Source organism: Globicephala melas, chromosome 17 (assembly GCF_963455315.2).
Source record: "Globicephala melas chromosome 17, mGloMel1.2, whole genome shotgun sequence".
NCBI lineage: Eukaryota > Metazoa > Chordata > Mammalia > Artiodactyla > Delphinidae > Globicephala > Globicephala melas.
In genome coordinates, this window is record NC_083330.1 from 69,386,032 (window position 1) to 69,403,969 (window position 17,938).

General features: G+C 44.4%; 1 protein-coding gene across 8 annotated transcripts in view; it reads right to left on the reverse strand.

Annotated features, from left to right (window-relative positions):
- CYRIB (CYFIP related Rac1 interactor B) overlaps positions 1 to 17,938 on the reverse strand; it is a 153,583-nt gene that overhangs the window by 102,810 nt on the left and 32,835 nt on the right. For 7 of the 8 annotated variants that reach the window (XM_060287091.2, XM_060287089.2, XM_030875803.3 and 4 more), the window contains exon 2: positions 11,765 to 11,817. The exons of the other annotated variant lie outside the window; for it this stretch is intronic. The gene's annotated coding sequence lies outside the window, so the exon portion shown is untranslated. The remainder of the gene's footprint in view (positions 1 to 11,764; positions 11,818 to 17,938) is intronic. 8 annotated transcript variants of the gene reach the window in all.

Sequence of the window (17,938 nt, forward strand, 5' to 3'; positions counted from 1 at the left end):
AAAAAGGAGAGGAAGAAATGTGGAATCCACAGGCTCAAAACACCTTGCTTTCCTCTCCTAGGTGTGCAATTACCAGCAAGCCACTTAACCTCTCTGAACTTGTTTGTTCACCTGTAAAATGGAAATACCTGCCTGACAAGAACATTATAAGAACTGAGAAAACATGTAATGTGCCAAGCCTTCAACAATGTAAACACTCTTTCCCCTGATCACTGCCAAACTCTCAGGAAGCTCACTAGAATGGGAGCTTTTCAAGAGAAGGGACAATGCCTTACTCATCTTTCGATACCCAGATCCTAAACGCTGCCCCTTAGAGAGAGCAATTGCTTCTTTAACATCTGTTCCATTCCTCTCCCACCAAGCAGCACCCCCTCATTCATTCAGCCCTCATCTCCAATTCCAGGGGTGGGTCCGGAATGGTCTAAGCCAATCAGTGTTATCCCATTTCCTCTGCCACCGTGATTCGTTGAGAGATAGAGCGCATCCTGAGACGATCCAATCCGAGGGAAGCTCAGAAATTTTGTTCCATGGCTCTGGGGAGAGATGGTAGCTCTTTCTTCCCTGGATATAAACAAGCAAGCTTGCGTTCTGCGAGGTACCAGCAGCCCGGCCACCACAAATGGAGAGCTCTCCCCTGTACTTCTTCGAGCACGTGTATTCTACGTGGTGTCTCCTGGTGCCGAGCAATACAGAAGCCCTGCTGGCAGCCCTCTCACTATTATGAAGGGAGTCACCAGAGAACAGAGCCAACAGACAGAAGTTCAGAGCCAAGAGAATCACAAAAAGAGGAAGCTGGAGCCCTGACCAAAGTGTGCCTGAAACCTACATTACCTCTCCATTTCTTGGTTATGTGAACCATTTAACTGCTTCTATCAATTGTCCAATTTGAACTGGGTTTTCTGTCCCTTGCAACTCAAAGCAGCCTAATACACCCTCTTGCAAGGCTGAATGAATCACTGAACAAAGAATTGTGCAGAAGCATCATCGCTGTGCCAGTGACTTAACTCAGACTTCAAATTCCCTAGGAGCACGAGCCCTCACTGGTCTTGGTCATCCCACATCCCAGCGCCTGACAGAGTTCCTGGACCCTGGTCCTCAATAAATACTTTTTTTTTTTTAAGATGTTGGGGGTAGGAGTTTACTAATTAATTTATTTGTTTTTGCTGTGTTGGGTCTTCGTTTCTGTGCGAGGGCTTTCTCCAGTTGCGGCGAGCGGGGGCCCCTCTTCATCGCGGTGCGCGGGCCTCTCAGTATCGCGGCCTCTCTTGTTGCGGAGCACAAGCTCCAGACGCGCAGGCTCAGTAGTTGTGGCTCACGGGCCTAGTTGTTCCGCGGCACGTGGGATCCTCCCAGACCAGGGCTCGAACCCGTGTCCCCTGCATTGGCAGGCAGATTCTCAACCACTGCGCCACCAGGGAAGCCCAATAAATACTTTTTAAAATAAGTGAATGGAATGAAACCAAAGCACCTGGGGCTTCAGAACCTTCCAGAGCCCCACTCCCCAGATGTGCCTCTATCAGAAGAGCCTGAAGAGGAAGCTCGTAGGATTTGGAGCCATCAGACAGGCCTGAGCTCAAGTCAAAACTCCAAATGAACTTCAGCTTTCTCCCCTGTAAAATGAGAATAATAATACGCATCTTCCTGCGCAAGAAGGGCCACGTGAAAGCACTCAGGGTAGAGGCCATATTCAGGAAATGTGTATTTCCCTCCTTCCATTCAGTTAACCCTGCTTCATACCATGGGTTCTGATCCAGAGTTCAGAAGGTAGAGTCATCATATGTACATGATGGTGGGCCACACCCCAGATCACTCAGCAGAGCCAGCCTTGGGACTGGTAACGCACACCCTGAGCCTCCCATCCTTCGACACAAACCCACTCCCTTTAGGAGAGGGGTCTTGGGCAGAAGGCACATGTAAAACTAGGTTGTCCAGCTTTCTGGCTATGGTGCTTCCTTTTGGCTTTGCTGGCTGCTTCCTCAAAGAGGTGTGAGACTTGTGCAATTGGCAGTATCCCAGATCTGCACATCCCTAGAGGCTGTTGATTCAACCATTTACAGTGATGCAGAACTCAGCTCAACTGTCAGCTCCAAGAGGGGCAGCAGCCTCGCTTCATTCACTGGGCTACCCCCAGCACCCACAAAACACCCAATGAAATATTTCCTGAGTACCTGAATAAAGATGAATGTGTGGATAAGCAAAGAGCGATGAAATCAAGATTTTTGAATAGAACTGTAGTAAAACCCTGTTAGTTAGGACACAGAGTGCTGGTTATGCAACAGGTAAATCAAAGACCAGGGAATGAGAGAGGGCTTCTGGGGCTGACAGGTGTGGACCAAATTCTGGTCCTAGAATTCTAGTGCCTACTCCTGGGGCCTCAGGCAAGTTCCTAAACTCTCTAAGCCAGTTTCTCTCTGACAAACACAACTACCAAGATTAGATAAGAATTCTTAAATGCATCTGTAAAACAGGGAGAAAAGACTGAGAGAATATACACCAAAATATTAATAGCAATTAGCCCTAGGTAGTTAGATCATGGAAGGACTTTTATTTTTCTCTTTTTTTTTTTGTGCATTTTGGATTTTCTATAAGGAACATAAATTGGTGGTGTAGTAAAAATAACATGAAAATAAAAGTAAGGTGATGGCGATTAAAGCATCTAGCCTAGAACCTATGACACAAAGTAGGAACCCAGCAAATGTTTCGTCCCCATGAACACCCTTCAGACATTCGGAAACAGCCATCATATGTCTCCTATTTCTTGTTAAGTATCTCAGCTACTTTAATGTCATCCTTACATGACTTGATTTCAAGGCTCTCTTTTATCCTCCTCTCTGCAAAGGCTCCATCTGTTAAAACCCCACTCTGGGTATCGTATAAACAGCTCACAGAATCAGCAGCAGCTCTTGTTTGCTCATTCATCTGTTAATTCATTCACTGGGTAAACACTGATTAAAAACCTACTATATTGGACATCCTTGCTTTTGCCTAACCCCCGTTCACAAATGGTTCCCAGATTTTCTCAGGGAACATCTGCCTTCCCTCATTCTCGGTTCTTGGGCTCTGGGAGGTGCAGACCCGACCCCGGCTTCTTCAAGGGGCGGACATTTAATCCAAGGCGGCCAGTCAGAGCATCTCATTCACCTGGCCACAGGGATTGGCTAGGAACGGGCACCAATCAGGGAAGACCAATCAGAGATATTAAGACTTTTGTTGAACTGTTGGGTAAGTGGCCTTTTCTTCCCTGCTGCTAGAACTGCTGACAGATATCTTGCCGCCGCAATCCAAAAAGAAATAGTAGGCAGCGCTGAGAGATGGAGAAAACCTGTGTAAGCCTTAGCAACACTGTCTAAGCCTCCATACCTTCAGTTCCATCCCTGGACTTTGCAGCTACATAAACCAGCAAATCCCCTTTCTGTGGAAGCCAGTTCAAGGTGGGGTTCTGTTACGAGGTCAAAAGAATCCTAACTCATGAAATGTGGAGTGCCATGACATAAGCTGCATGCTGGTTATAAACAGATGAAGCGAGAGGATCCAGGCCATCTTTCCTGGCACCTGGTCTGAGGTGGAGACAGCTACAAACAACTACAATTATTTAAAGCCAACAGAGCTTCCCTGGCGGTCCAGTGGTTAAGACTCCGCGCTTCCACTGCAGGCGCCATGGGTTCGATCCCTGATCGGGGAAGTTTCGCATGCTGCGCGGTGCGGCCAATACATAAATAAGTAAATAATAATAACAACAAAAGGGCATTAAAAAAATAAAGCCAATAAGATAATTGCTTGAACTAAATACTACAGAAAGCAATGCTCAGCGCAGTGGGAACACAGGGAGGAGTCAGGGCAGGCCTCATGCAAGAAATATCACTTCAACGTCCTCTGTATCTTCATTCCGGCAGTGAAGATAGCATTACTGTTAGGGGAAGTCAACACTGTTGATACACAGTCATCTCACAGTAAACCAAAACCATGACGTCCCACACTGCAGGATGGCCAATGACACTTAAAGCACTAAGGGGTGCTCTCTGGATGAGCCCACAAAACAGCAACAGTCGAGAGCAGGGTCAAACAGCCCTCCCTTGCAAGAATTTCATCCCAATGTTACAGATGATGTTACACTCTTAAATAATATTCAGGTCAGGTTTTGTGATTTTGATTCCATGAACTTAAGTTTTCACTCCAGTTTTTCTGCCCATTTGGATTACTGTTGATCAAATCACAAAAACATCACAACAGGGCCTTCCCTGGTGGCACAGTGGTTGAGGACCTGCCTGCCAATGCAGGGGACATGGGTTCGAGCCCTGGTCTGGGAGGATCCCACATGCCGCGGAGCAACTAGTCCCGTGCACCACAACTACTGAGGCTGCGCTCTAGAGCCCGTGCTCCACAACGAAGAGTAGCCCACGCTCGCCACAACTAGAGAAAAACCCGTGCTCAGCAGCGAAGACTCAACAATGCAGCCAAAAATAAATAAATTAAATAAATAAATTAAAACAAAAACATCACAACAGCCCTCTCAAGACGTATAACCTATTTACTGAATTTATTACCAAATGATGAGAGAGAGAGAGAGAGAGAGAAAGCAAGTCTCTGGTTCCATAAAACGTATCATGATGGGCTAGAAATGTGGCTGATTGCTGAAAACAACAAGGGCAACAATGAAAGCACCTCTGGGAACATCTATTTTGCTAAGAAAGGCCCTGAAGGTCGCTCTTTTTAAGTGAACAGAGCCAGTGTCTCTTAGATCTTTGATGATGTGAACTCAACAGGAGAGTTGTGAAGATAAAATAAGTCAGAAAAGGAGGACAGCACAGGACAAATTCTCCTTGCCTTTGTGGTTTCTAAACACATCAGCGATTCATTTGGTCCAGAAACACAGCTCCAACTTTCCAGAGCAAAGAATCTTAGAGCTGGAAAAATTAACACTGATAGAACACTTTCATGTGGTCTCAAGAGAGATTCCGGGGATTAATGGCAGGAGGGAGAGAGGCTTGAGATGCCTTGCGGATAACTGGGATTGCTAAGAAGCGGCTTGGTTCCCTCTGTTCACAAAGCACTTTTAAGATTGCTGTTGAATTCCACTTCTTCTCCTTGCGTGCCACATGACTTCCCACAAAGACTTTACCTCCCCTCTTCCTGAAAATGGGATTATTGTTTATCACACACTGACCAGGCCACTACTAGAGTCCGGGAAGAGTCAGACAATGGAGAGACCCACAGCGTATGACAACACGGGCAAGTGCCTGGTACTTGGCATGTGCTCAATAAATGCTGGGGATCAGCAACCCCATGGAGACCTGCCAATCTCCCCTAAAAATAAGAGGGGTTTGGGTTGAAAGCTCCCAAAGTGAAGTTTTTGTTAATTAGTTTGTTTTTAACAATAAAAATATCATATGCTTATGCCTAAAAAAAAAAAAAACAATTTTTGTTGTTGTTGCTCTGTGCGGTGTGTGGGATCTTAGTTCCCTGGCCAGGGATCAAACCTGTGCCCTTGGTGGTGAAAGTGCAGAGTCCTAACCACTGGACCGCCAGGGAATTCCGTAAAAATTTTTTTTAAAAAAAGGATATACAGGGCTTCCCTGGTGGTGCAGTGGTTGAGAGTCCGCCTGCCGATGCAGGGGACACGGGTTCGTGCCCTGGTCTGGGAAGATCCCACATGCCGCAGAGCGGCTGGGCCTGTGAGCCATGGCCGCTGAGCCTGCGCGTCCAGAGCCTGTGCTCTGCAATGGGAGAGGCCACAACAGTGAGAGGCCCGCGAACCCCAAAAAAAAAAAAAAAAAAAAGGATATACAGTAAGATATCCTCCATCCACCCGAGACCCACCATTGCCTCAGCTTTTCCTCAAAAGTTAAACAGGGAGGCTTCCCTGGTGGCACAGTGGTTAAGAATCCGCCTGCCAGTGCAGGGGACACAGGTTCGAGCCCTGGGCCAGGAAGATCCCACATGCCGCGGAGCAACAAAGCCCACACGCCACAACTACTGAGGCTGCGCTCTAGAGCCCGCGAGCCACAACTACTGAAGCCATGTGCCACAACTACTAAAGCCCGTGTACCTAGAGCCCGTGCGTGCTCTGCCACAAGAGAAGCCACGACAATGAGAAGTCTTCACACCGCAACAAAGACCCAACACAGCCAAAAATAAATTAATTAATAATAAAAAAGAATGCATCCTGGAATAAATGGATAAAGAGAATGTGATCTATTGTATATATGTATATAATGAACTATTACTCAGCAATAAAAAAGAAGGAAATCTTGCCATTTGCCACAACATGGATGGACCCTGAAGGCATTACGCTAAGTGACATAAGTCAGAGAGAGACAAATACCGTATTATCTCACTTACATGTGGACTCTAAAAAACAAACAAACAAAAAAATCCCTAATCATAGATGCAGAGAACAGATTGCTGGTTGCCAGAATTGGGGGTTGGGGAGTTGGAAATATGGGTAAAGGGGGTCAAATGTACAAATTTCCAGTTCTAAAGTACATAAATCATGGGGATGTAAGTACAGTGTGGTGACTATAGTTAATAATACTACAGTCCATATTTGAAAGTTGCTAAGAGAGTAGATCTGCAAAGTCCTCAGCACAAGAAGAAAAAATGTTGTAACTATATATGGTGATGCATATTAACTAGACTTACTGTGGTGATCATTTCACATTATATCCAAATAGGGAATCATTATGTTGTACACCTGAAGCTAATATAGTGTTATATGTCAACTATAAAGAACATCTCAATTAAAAAAAAAAAGAATGGGGACTTCCCTGGTGGTGCTGTGGTTAAGAATCCGTCTGCCAGTGCAGGGGACACGGGTTCTAATCCCTGGTCTGGGAAGATCCCACATGCCGCGGAGCAACTAAGCCCGTACGCCACAACTACTGAGCCTGAGCACCTAGAGCTATGCTCCGCAACAAGAGAAGCCACCACAATGAGAAGCCCACGCACCACAAGGAAGAGTAGCCCCTGCTCGCTACAACTAGAGAAAGCCCACGCACAGCAACGAAGACCTAACACAGCCAAAATTAAAATAAATAAATTTACATATATTAAAAAAAAGAATGCATCCTGGAGATGATTCCTTCTTGGTATATAAGACCTACTATTTTAAACAGTGGCCCAGTATTCTCCTGTAAGGATATACCATAATCCCTTCAATCAATCCTCTCCTGACATACATTTATTTCAGTTGCTTCCAGGGTCTTGCTATTTCAAACAATGTTGCAATGAACATACATTACACACATCTTCACACGTATGTGTAACTACAGGAAAGATGAGATTTATAAGATAAAACCCTTGAAGTGGAATTGCGGGGTCAAAGAGTACTTGCACTTAAAATGTTGGCAGATGGTGCTGAATGGCCTTCAAAGAGCTTGGACTCACTTTCATTCTCACCAACAGTGTCATAAGGATACCAGTCTCTCCACACACATTCACAAAATGTTTTCTTGTTTCTTAAATTCAAGGGAAGAAAGTGGGGGCAGAGCTCCACTCTTGTCCCACTGTCTCTTCCTGCCCCTGAGATATTACACATGATACTACTACTTCCTGAAAATTCTGCCCCTTGGATGCACAACCGAGAGATCAGAGCTTAAAAAAGAATGAACGTCAGACCCCCTGGTTTGCTGAGCTGGCTCAGACTGGCTCAAAAGAGCCAACTACGCACACCTCTTCCCAAGGCCATGTTCACTGACATTATGTCGGTAGCTTGAACTTGGTCGTGGTGGAAGTATTTATACCATAGACATTGGTATATGCTACAGTCAGGGCTTCTTTTCTTTCCCCCAGAGAGACCTTTGTCAAACATCAGCCCATCAATTCATACTATCGTGGAAACTGAGGCTCTGCTACCCTTCTTTGAATATTTCTGCCCTCAACAGGGGCACAAGTTCTTGGAACCTAAGGACTGGAGGAGATCTGAAGGGACAGCTAATTATTCTGTCTTCTAATGATGCCTCTCCCCTAGTCCCTGTGCTGAGACCTAAGTAGTACCCTCTCCTTCTCTCCTCCATGCCTCTCTACCATATTCCTATCTCTTTATCACTTAGTGCTTATTCTTGATGATTTTCTACAGTGTAGTAATTGCAAACACAGACTCTAGGCTACACTAGGCAACTGGGGGTCAAATCCCAGCTCCATCATTACCAGCTCTGTGACTTTGGGCAAGTGGCTTGAACTACTACACTTTAGTTTCTTCATCTATAAAATACAGATGATAATGATAATGCCTTCCTTATAATTTTGTTCTGAAGATTAAATGAGTTAATGCAAGGACACAGAACAGTGTCTGGCACATATTAAGGACTTAACAAACGTAAACTTTATTATTGTCTTCCAGTTCACTAATTATCTCTTTCACTATGTCTAGTCTGTCAGCTAACCCTTTTGTTAGATTTTAATTTCAATGACTACTTTTCATTTCCATGTGGCAGCTTTTCAAATCAACCTATTCTTTTTCTGTCTTTCATTACATTTTTGAATCACCTTTAGTCTTTAATCATTTGAAAATATACTGGCTTGGGACTTCCCTGGTGGCACAGTGGTTAAGAATCTGCCTGCCAATGCAGGGGACACAGGTTTGATCCCTGGTCTGGGAAGATCCCACATGCCACAGAGCAACTAAGCCCGTGTGCCACAACTACTGAGCCTGCACTCTAGAGCCCGCGAGCCACAACTACTGAGCCTGCATGCCACAACTACTGAAGCCCGTGCACCTAGAGCCCATGCTCTGCAACGAGAAGCCACCAAAATGAGAAGCCCGTGCACCACAACGAAGAGTAGCGCCTCATCGCCACAACTAGAGAAAGGCTGTGCTCAGCAACGAAGACCGAACGTAGTCAAAAATAAATAAATTTTAAAAAAATAATAGTTAAAATGAAAACATGATACTTTAAAATATATATATATATGTACACTATCTTATAGTCTCTTTTAGATGGTTCTATTGCTTTCAACTCAAAGTCATTCATTTCCTGAGAAGTCCATATGATTTAATTGTGAACTCATCCCAGGGTTCTTTCTGTAGGCGTCCTGTTAAGTCTGGGTTGTTGAAGTATCCTCGTGGAGTGATTCTGTGTTTGTGTTAGGGATTCCCACAGTAGGCAGCCAGTTTTTATGTTAATTTCTCAGCTTGAGGAGTTCTCATATCTCATGACAATAACAATATAGATTCCACAACCACATACGGTACAGCCCCAGGTTTTTCATTTCTTGCTGGTGACTTTTTTCCACTCAAAACAAGCTTCCTCTCTGTTTCTCCAGACAGTGGAGTTTTTCTAGCCCCTTTTCATGAAGACGTGTAATGTTTAACGCTCCTGGGCACTCAAGTCCACCTTGGACCCAGGGCTCATTTCTAGACCCACTGTGGTCTTAAAACCTTAACTCCCAGACTCTACAGCCTCCATCTGGGTGCAGAAGCCCCATAAGCTGTCAGGCTTTCAGCTCACATAACCATTTGGCTTAGACATCTCTCTTCATTTTTGACACTTGTAGACTTCCCTTTCTGATGAGCTGCCCTAGATACAGTTGTTGTATTTCAGTCAACTCTGTGTTCCTATCAGGAAGGAGTCACACAAGTCAGTCCACCATGTTGCCAGAAGTGTTCCAGGTCACCAAGTCTAACACACCCAATTACCCATGCTGGAGTTCTGTCCACATTACAACTGCCTCTTACTCAAGGGTTAGCCTCTAAAGTCTACTTGTAATATTGAAAGTGGAAGGGCATCGGAATTCCTCTTGATAATCCCATAATAAAGGCTCATCACGGAGACGGACAAACCATCTCTCATTAAGTGCAACACAGCCAGTTTCTTCTTCAGCACTGGATTGCGTTTCTTAGGTTGAGCACAAGAAGAGATAGCCGGCTTGGATTTGGGGGCCCACGTTGTATGATAATTAAAATCTATAAATATGAGAAACACACCCGATAGCACAAGATGCTCACCCCCTAAAAAGCCATCGGAACAAAGACCAACAGAAGGAACAGCAGATCTGTGTCTCCCATTCAGCTCACTCCAAGAGACGTGCCTGCTTGGTGGAAAGACAGGGTCACCCACGCTATTTAAAGTGTGATTTTTACCTCTATTTTGTTTTTGTTTGTTTGTTTTATTTATTTTATTTTTGGCTGTGTTGGATCTTCATTGCTATGCGCAGGCTTTCTCTAGTTGCAGCGAGTGGGGGCTACTCTTCGTTGCAGTGCGCGGGCTTCTCATTGCTGTGGCTTCTCTTGTTGCAGAGCATGGGCTCTAGGCACGCGGGCTCAGTAGTTGTGGCTCGCGGGCTCTAGAGCATAAACTCAGTAGCTATGCCGCAAGGGCTTAGTTGCTCCGCAGCATGTGGGATCTTCCAGGACCAGGGCTTGAACCTGTGTCCCCGCATTGGCAGGCAGATTCTTAACTACTGCGTCACCAGGGAAGCCCTCTATTTTGTTTCTGTGGAGCAAGTATATATGGATCTGGATAGGATAGAAGCAGGAACCTATGCTATGACAGACATGATCTGACTTCTATAAGTCAGAATAGTGGCTATCTCCAGGGGCAGTACTAACAGCAAAGGGGCATGAGGGAACTTATGTGACGGGAATACCATGTATCCTGATCTGAGTGGCGGCTCGATGAGTGCAACATGTTAAAAATTCATCAAGATATATGATTAAGACGTGTGCATTCTATGGGTATGACTGAATCATTCTGCTGTACACCTGTAACTAACACATCATTGTTTTTTTTTTCCATTTGAAGGTTTTAATGTTCTTTTTCTTTTTTTTTTTTAACATCTTTATTGGGGTATAATTGCTTTACAATGGTGTGTTAGTTTCTGCTTTATAACAAAGTGAATCAGTTATACATATACATATGTTCCCATATCTCTTCCCAACACATCATTGTTAATCAACTATACTCCAATATAAAATTAAATTTTTTAAAAAAGATGGGCATTATGCAGTCCGTAAGTCATACCTCAACTAAAATAAAAGTTAAAGGCATGCAGGAGAGACTGCTGGATAACATTCTGCCAGTTCTGTCTTCGTTCTATGGCTAAACCTCTCCAGAGATGGACAGTCAAATGGAGGGGAGTGAGGGTACCAGGAAGCGTAGGGAAAGGGCAGAAAAGGGAAGTGCCCTTTCGGGGGTAGAGGGCACCCAGGCTCACAGAACTGGTTTTCCGTGAGGGGCTTTACAAGAGCAGCAAGTTTACAGTGGTTAAGAGCAGTAATTCTCGAGCCAGACTGCTGCACGGGAATACTGAATCGACCCCTGCAGTGTACTGTTTGTGTCCGTGTCCCCCCGCCAATATTCATATGTTGGAACCAACCCCCCATGTGATGGTATCTGGAGGTGGGGCCTTTGGGAAGTGATTAATTAGGTCATGAGGATGCAGCCCTCATGGATGGGATTAGCACCCTTATAAAAGAGACCTCAGAAAGCTCTCTTGCCCCTTTCACCATGTGAAGTTATAACACAAAGAACCAGGAAGTGGGCCTCACCAGACACCGAATGTGCCAGCACCTTGATCTTGGATTTCCCAGCCTCCAGAACTGTGAGAATTAAATTTCTGTTGTATATATGCCACCCAGTCTATGGTACTCTGTTACAGCAGCTTGAACAGACTAAGACGACCCGTTCGTTACCAGTGGAATGAACTTGGGCAAGGTTACTTCTCTTCTTTGAACCTCAACTTTCTAGGGCTGTTGCGAAGCTTAAGGTAATTCAAATGAAGCTCTTAGTTCTGAAGCCGGGTGGTCAAATCCAGCTCTGTTACTTACCAACTTGGTAACCTTGAACGAATTACTCAAACTCCAGGCCTCAGTTTCTTCTCCTGTAAAACAGAGTTATAGCAAGGATTAAGCAAGTCACAAGATTCCAGCACACAAGAAAGCCTCCAGTAAATCCTAACCACTGTTGTTTTTTCCTGTACCAGGAATAACAACCCAGTATAGCATTTCTATCCAATAGCATTTCAATCCAAATAACATTTCTCCCGACCATTATAGTTTACAGAGCATGTTTCACAAACGTTTTTCTCATTTAATGTTCAAAATAGTCTTGTGTACTACAAATAAAGAAATGAAGATTCAAAAAAAAAAAAGGAAATGGAGATTCAGAGATGTTAAGTAACTTGCTGAAGGTTGCACAGCAAGTAAAGAGCAAACCCAAATCAAACTCCTCCGACGAAGGCACAGTTTGGCTGGACTGCATTGTCCCAGGGACATAGAAGGTGGGGCCTGGCTGTCCTTTCAGACTCAGAATTCTAAGATAAAGGATGCTGGAACCCTGGGGTACCTCAGCAAGTCTTAGTCTCAGCAAAACACTCAGCTCAACTTGAGTTTGAACTGGTCTTAGTCATTCTACCCCTGAATCGCTTCCTGCTTTAGATTTCTACACCGCAGAGAAAGGAAAACAAACATGTATATTACACCATCCTCGTCACCCTCAAAATCTCTTACAGTGACAAATACTTATGAATCAAAGGGAGTCTCCATAAAACCACAGTTAAACAATATCCCATTCGAACCGATTCACCAGCATTTAGTGTGAAGATAGGAGCAAGGTCTGCAGTGTCTAGACGCTCTTATTATTGCCTGGAAGAATGCCCTCTTCTGGCCTTAATTTTGATTAAATCTTCAGCTGCCTTGGTGTTTTCTCTTTGCTTTTCACCGGGGGCTGAGACTACCGGAAGCCACTTAACCAGCCTCACTTTATTCACAAAAGGTTTGGGGGCCCTTCCTAAGTGTCGTGGGAGAACATTATCAGCCGATCACGTCAACCACTCCTGCTACTTTGCCAGCAATCCTCTTGTTCACCAGGACAGGTTTTCTTTCCGCTGTTGCCTGAGTGTGGTTTAAAATTCTCTCTTAAAGAAAAATCACAAAACTGCCCAGTGGCCAAAGAAAAAGGGGATTTCATTTAGAACCATTTAAACATACTCACAAGCTAAGACCTCAGATGTGTGCACACGCTCCATACTCTGCGTGTATGCGCGTGCACGTACCACACAACACACACGCGCACACAGATGCCCAGAGACATGATGACAGTTCTGACTCCACTCGCTATGTCTCGCAGCTACATAAAGGACTTTTTTTTCTTTCTTTCTGATTCTTTGACCAGATTTACAAAACAGAAAACAGGACAAGCTGTCTACTTGGGAAAAATTTTAGGGTCCTGGCTGAAAGTCCCAGAAATTGGAAAAAAGCATACTAAGTCACTCTCACAAAACTTTTTTTTTTTTAAGGAACTATTTTTACTTTATTTTATTTTTATGGCTGCATTGGGTCTTTGTTACTGCACACGGGCTTTTCTCTGGTTGCGGTGAGCGGGGGCTACTCTTCATTGCGGTGCGCGGGCTTCTCATTGCAGTGGCTTCTCTTGTTGCGAAGCACGGGCTCTAGATGTGCGGGGGTGGCACGTGGGTTCAGTACTTGTGGCTCACGGGCTCTAGAGCACAGGTTCAGTAGTTGTGGCGCACGGGCTTAGTTGCTCCACGGCATGTGGGATCTTCTCGGACCAGGGCTGGAACCCGTGTCCCCTGCATTGGCAGGCGGATTCTTAACCACTGTGCCACCAGGGAAGCCCCCAAAACTCTTTGTTTGGTTTTATTTTAAGAACATGAAGAGTTCTTTTAAACATGAAGAGTAAGCTGGTCTTTGCATCACTTAGAGACAAACCCAGGAGATAGAGTATGTCTCCCCTAGAAGGAAAGTGTTCATCTCAAAACAGGGGTGACTTTGTTTCACTTCCTCTATATGGGCAGAGAGAACCAGGACCATGACTCCAGAAACTGGATCTGATCTTGTCTCCTTTTTAGACTCATAGCATGGGCTCTAGTCCCATCTCGGTCTCCCAGAGCTGTGTGACTTTGGTCAAGTCACTGAACCTCTCTGAGCTCCTGCAGCCGCTGCTATCAAGTGAGGACACTCATTCATTCAAGAACTATCTACTGAGCACCTACGATGTACCAAGCATGTGGCCATGGGAATAATTCCAGGAATTAAACCATCCCAGCCACAAAGGGCTCTCATCGATTAGTGGGGCAATTACGGGCTGACATGCAATTACAATGGAGTAACAAAAAGTATTACAACAGGGGTGAGTACAGGTGCTGGGCAATCACAGGAAAGGGTATTTAATTAATTCAGCAGGGGATGGAAAGTGATGGGTATAAGAAAGACTTCCCCAAGGAGGTGTTATCTAAGCTGAGAACCGAAAGACAAGTTTGAATTTGCCCAACCAAGGGGATCCAAGTAGAACTGGCAGCACTTGCAAAGGCCCACAGACCAAATTGCTGTTTTACAAGGTCAAGCACAAGAGGTAGGGAGAGAGACATAGGATATGTAGACCTGGATATGTAGGCAGGTGGGCTTGCCAGAGTAACTTGCCTGGACTAGATGACCTCCCAGGGGCCCTCCCAGTCCTAAGGGCTAATTCTGTGGTCTTCTGAGAGCCCAGCTCGTCCTCTTTTCCCAACAGCCCTTTCACCAGCACAGCCAAGTCCCTGAGTCCACTCCAGGGCACGAGGGAAGTCCCAAGCATCCCACATGGGCCCTCCTCCTTCCTCTTTCTTTTCCCTTTGAGAGTGACTAGGCAGTGACTCAAGGAGGGAACTGTCCTCTTCTTGTCATTTGTTTCTAAAAAACTACACCCAAGGCTCACATACACAGTTATTTGACCAACCTTCTCCCACCCAGCCCCTGACCTAGCTGAAGAAACACTGGAATTATCTGTGTCCCTGTCTGTCTGCTCCAGGACACTTCAAGCTACCTGAGGGCTCCCACTCTGTTTTGGTCATATCCTGGTGTCCCCAGCACCTGGTATTATTCCTGACTTACAGCAGGTCATCAAAAACACATGCAGAACGAAAGGATTTCCTCTCTCTGCAAATGAGCACCCATCCAGAGCTGCCCCAGACAGCAGCTCTGTCTGAGGCCAGAGCGGGAAACCCAGAGACCCAGAGAGGTACCAGCTCAAAACTCCTCTGCCAGGGCTCTCTAAGCCACTCCAGGTGCTCAGCAAAGCCCCATCGGAAAACCAACAGCCCCCCTTATTTACCAATGAAGTACCTCAGGTCCGAAAGAATGATATGACTTGCCCAAGGTCTCTTAGCAAATGCAATATAATGTTTTTAAAAGGGGGATAACGTTCTTTCTTTTTCTTTCGTTTTTTTTTTTTTTGGACAACTTTCTTAAATGGAAGGCTATCTAGTCACACCTACCAGAAACGTTGCTTATTTTAGGGGAAAATGCTTAATGTTGGCAGGTCTAACGGAATCTTTCCTTTACCTGACCGCCAATTACACCACACTTTCAAAACTCCTGGGATTTTCTAGGCAGGACTAAAAGTTCCCACTGAAACAAATCTATTTATGAAGGTGACTAAAAAAGTTTTTAGGGATTGAATATGTTCTTGGATTACGGATCATTTTTTAGGTTAAATCTCTATTATGTAATCTCAGGCTATAAGAATTTTTAAAGAAAAGTTGAGCTCCCCAAACCACTTAGTTCCCTCTTGTTTTTTTAATGTTTTGACATTAGCTTTACTGTGACAGCAAACACGATTTTTAAGGAGGCCATTTCGACCTATATAACCCCTCCATCAACAGAATTCCTCATAATTCCTGTGTCCTCCTAAAGTTTTTATTCACAAATCTATACTGTGTACATACACATGTATTTCATTTAAAGGAATTACCTTTAGTGTAGAAGTTCCTTAGAGTACTTTCTTCTTAAAAAAAAAAAAAAACTTAGTATGCAAGTCAGTGGCATGATGTTTCTGAAACCACCCCCGAGCAAAACCCAGGTGACAAATTAAGTGCACCTGGAAATTCTGGGTCTGAGACACTGAGGGTGACATTTTCTAGCCTGCTTCATTTAATTATTATTCTGACACTTCCCATATCCCAGTTAATAGGAAACAGACAAAGCAAAGCAGGTGTTTTACTTATATCCACCTGGCACAGCAAACTCCCAAAGTTTGCAATAGTTGCTTATTGCTGAAGAGTTTAAGGCAATATTTTTCTGCCAGTGAAGTAACATCTCAAACAGCCTAGCATAGTGGTTCTCACCCCGGCTCAACCAGAGCCCACAGGGGAGGGAGGAAAACCTTTAAAAATACTGCCGCTGGATCCCGAGCCTGCACAATTAAACAGACTCTCTAAGGATGAAACTCCAGCACTATAGTTTTCCAAAGATCCCCAGGTGATTGTATGGTGCAAACAGGACAGTGAAGCACTGGGCCTAGGATAACTCATTAGACAAAGGAAGCCCATGGGAAATCTTATCTGGAAGTGAAAAACGCATCGTAATTAAATAAAACAGCAGATGTAAAAGTACCTAACAGGGCCTGTTACCCAGAAGACACTTAATAAATGTTAATTAAACAAAAAAATAATAATTCAAATAATTACTCCTTCTCCTCAGTAAATTCATCTTGTAATTTTATTGGCTTATCACATGCTGTTTTTTCTTAGCCATGATTGGCTAGAATCTATCCTTGTTAATAAAATTAGAAACGTATACCCATAATCCTGTTCAATTACAGGAGCTCTGTAGTATTTCCAACAACTCTTAATCACTTATTTAATAAAACTTTCCCCCAGAACAGTGGCTAATACATACTAAATACTCAACAAATGTTAGCTATTTATAAGAATTCATGATAATTCTTATAACTTCAGTTGAAACTTATTTTATACTATCTGGAGGACTTAGCAAGAATGTAAAAAAATTACCCGGGCAATCTTTAACAAACTTATAAAAAGAGACTTTTAAGCACATCAATTCTTTCTATAAATTTGTGAAAAAAATATTAAATGTGATCATTGCACAGGTAGATAGCTTATCTTGCACATTCAAGGGGGCCCTGCAAAAGTAACTTGTGAACACTCAGCAGTTTCCATAGCCACTTGAAAATGCTAACACTGCAATTAGCTCAAAGTGGTCTCTTAATCCGACTTGTCCCTACCACTGCCTCCCTGACCCTGAATTAGGAAAGTGATTTTTCTATATGTTCACATTACCCCTCAGTTCTAACTAAGAAACCAAAAATCTGTTTTAAAAAAAAGAATATAATTTCTTAATCAGGATGAGGAGGTCTTATTTAGAACATTTCCAAACCTCTTGCTGCCCTGCTCAGATGAATTACGCCAGTCCGCATCTGTCTCGGGTTGCGCTAAGCAGAAGAGGCGTTCAGCAGCTAGGCTGGAAGATCTGCTGTGCTTGGTTCAGGATTCACACTGTTATCGGGAGACCTTTCCACAGCTCACACCTGAGCACGCTACCCTTTGCTTCTCTTTGCCTTCTATCTCCAAACATCTGCCATTTCATGTTTTAAATCAACACACATGCAAAAATAATCATGACGTGCCCTTCTTTACATGCATATTATACATCAATAACAAGCACTATTGGTCTGAATGTTTATGTCCCCCCAAAATTCCAGTGTTGGAATCCTAAGCCCTCAATGTGATGGTATTAGGAGGTGGGGCCTTTGGGAGGTCATGGGGGTGGAACCCTCACGAATGGGATTAGTGCCCTTATAAAGGCGACACCAGACAGCTCCCTCACTCCTTCTGTCATGGGTGGAGGGCCCTTACCCGACCATGCTGGCGCCCGGCTCTCAGACTTTCCGCCTCCAGAACAGTGAGAAATGAATGTCTGTTGTTTATAAGGTCCCAGTCTGTGGCACTTTGTTATAGCAGCCTTGACAACTAAAACAACAAAGTCGAAAGTGACCACACATGGGCCTTTGGCTAGTAACAGCTTGGTTTGCTCAATAAGAATGTCATGACTGACTGCCACATGCCAGGCAGCTCCAAAGGTGCCAGAGAGATGGACATGAGGACAGAGTTCCCATCTTCAAGGATCTCAGGCTCCAAGGAGAGTGTGGATTGGCTACTGTGACACAGTGTGACTCTGACCCAAGGGTGACAAGGAAACGCAAAG